Source organism: Tupaia chinensis, unplaced genomic scaffold, assembly GCF_000334495.1.
Source record: "Tupaia chinensis unplaced genomic scaffold, TupChi_1.0 Scaffold000054_1, whole genome shotgun sequence".
Lineage (NCBI taxonomy): Eukaryota > Metazoa > Chordata > Mammalia > Scandentia > Tupaiidae > Tupaia > Tupaia belangeri.
The window spans coordinates 3,608,330-3,610,691 of record NW_006159512.1 but is presented as its reverse complement, the minus strand read 5'-3'; the positions used below and the strand labels follow the sequence as shown (position 1 = coordinate 3,610,691).

The 2,362-nt window shown below is 36.5% G+C and overlaps 1 pseudogene; it reads right to left on the bottom strand.

Annotated features, from left to right (window-relative positions):
• Nucleotides 1–2,362, bottom strand: part of LOC102483143 (proteasome subunit alpha type-3-like) — a 14,351-nt pseudogene that overhangs the window by 4,450 nt on the left and 7,539 nt on the right.

Sequence of the window (2,362 nt, the reverse complement as noted above, 5' to 3'; positions counted from 1 at the left end):
AGTGGGTGCTTTGTTATTTTATCAAAGCCCATTTTCAAAGCATTATTGCTCCATGCTACCATATTTATCAGAGATCAGATTATCATCAGAACAAGGCCCTGCATCATTCTGTAAAGAAAGCTAGATCATTACTCATTGAATTTTAATCATTGGATTTAATTTTGTTGGTTCCTTCTCCTTTAATTTTCCTCTTCTGGAGAAAATTTTCAGGAGTTTCCCCCAGTCTTTTTGATTTTATGATTACCTATCTATGAATGTTAAATACCTGGCTTTATAACATTTTTCTGAATTGATTTTTTAAAATTCAGTTCTCAACACTACTCCCTATGAAGCATTTGGTAATATCATCTCTATGAATCTGTAACCAATGATCAAATACATCTAATCATGGGCTTTTTCATTAATGGCTAATTTGTTAAAGTATTGCTTTTATGGCTTAATATTAAACCATCTATCAGCAAATGCCGGTCTTATTGTTGAGTGTACTACAGACATTCCTCACTTAACAATCGAGTTCTGTCCCTATGATTAGGTTGTTAAGTGAATTGGTTGATAAACGGGGAGCCAAAAGACAAATGTCTTGTGGTGTGTCGTGGCACCACAGGGTAAGGAAAAAAATAGATACCACACGACACCACGCTTGAATAATGTAATTCTACTCATACAAAAAGCACACATTAGATAAGCACCAGAAAGTGACAAACACACCACAATGCAATCTTGTCAATCAGGCATAATCATTTTTATTTATTCTGAATACTATTAGGGTGTACAATAAAGCACAAATGTATAAACAAAACATGTTGTCTCGTGTGACTGCAAATTCCTCGTGGAGTAAATACTGACTGCAGAAATCAGACAAAGACTGAGAAAGGGGATTCCCTGAACTGGTCAGAAGTCCTAGCAGTCATTCAACAGGTAGTGTTTAGTGAAAGTGTGTTGAAAAGGCAAAGCTATTATTCTCTACGGGACAAAGAAAATGTGTGTATAGCAACTAGAGATGAAGTCTGAAGTTATCATGAGAACTGGAGATCGTTTTCTCCTTAAGGTTTAAAAGGAAGTAAGATGGGAAAGGGGGTTACAAAAATCAAACAGATCTTCAGAAATAACAGAATAAGGAACGTGTGGATACCACTGAGGCCAGTGAGGGGGTGGGCAGAATTCATACCCCTCAGTCATTTCAAAAATAGACAGTATAGTTAGGTACAATATAATATTAGAAGGACCAGCATTTCCCAAATCAGTAACTGTGATGCATGGTGTGATGAGGATAAGCGTAGTTATGAGTACAACATGGTCCCCCTTCTCCCTGCTTTATTCATGCATTCGTTCATTTATTCAATACAAATTAATCAAACCCACAATCTGGGCTGATCACTGCTTTGGTGTAATAGTACTCAAGACTAACGTTATTTTCTATCTTTACGAAGCTATTATCTAGTAAAATCTAAACCTATTTCACATGAACAGAACACAATGAAAAAACAAAAATCAATACAGGGAAGTAAAAAGCAACAGAAGACTTGGGCCAGCAGGTGGTGTAGTGGTTAATGCACTGGATTCCCACATGGCCAAGTGCAGTCCAGTCTCAGACCTGGCAGCATGAAAAATCATACTTAAAACCAGCAGATGGCATAATGGTTATATCACTGGACTCCAATGTAGTTGACCGTGGTTCGAGTCCTTAACCCAGTGGCTTAAAACTCCCACTGAGCATGTGTGTTTACATACACAAAATCCTAAGAGGAAAATGGAGAAGAAGGGATTGTAGCATGGCCATACCCCCACACACTCACCAGAGGATGATTTCTTACTTTCTGTCTCTCTGTTTCTCTTTGTCTCTTCAGCAAGCACATGTGCTGTACAGCAAAAAAAGGTCTCAGAAAAAAAGATAAAGAAATAATAAATGAGTGAATGAAAGAAAGAAAAGCATGCCAAGCATGTGTGTGTGTGTGTGTGTGTGTGTGTGTGTGTGTGTGCCCAAAATCCCAGGAGAAGAATAGAAGAGAAGGGATTGCATCATGGTCATTCCAACTGAGAATTTCTTACTTTCCCTCTTCCTGTCTTTATGTTTCTTTCTGAGCACACACACCCTACAGTAAAAATCTTAAAAAAAAAAAAAAAAAAAAAAAAGAAAAAGAAAAAGAAAGAAAGAAAGGAAGAAAGAAAAAGAAAAACAACAGAAGACAATTGAGATCAATCTTAAACTCCCATGTCTGCAAATAGAGGAATCCAAAAAAATTAGATAATCATACAAGGGATTTTAAAATGTTCAGGAAATATGCATATTATGAAAAAACTATGCATGGCTTTTATTGCACCAAAATAAAGCCATATTGTAATTCTACCTGTTTGCCAATTT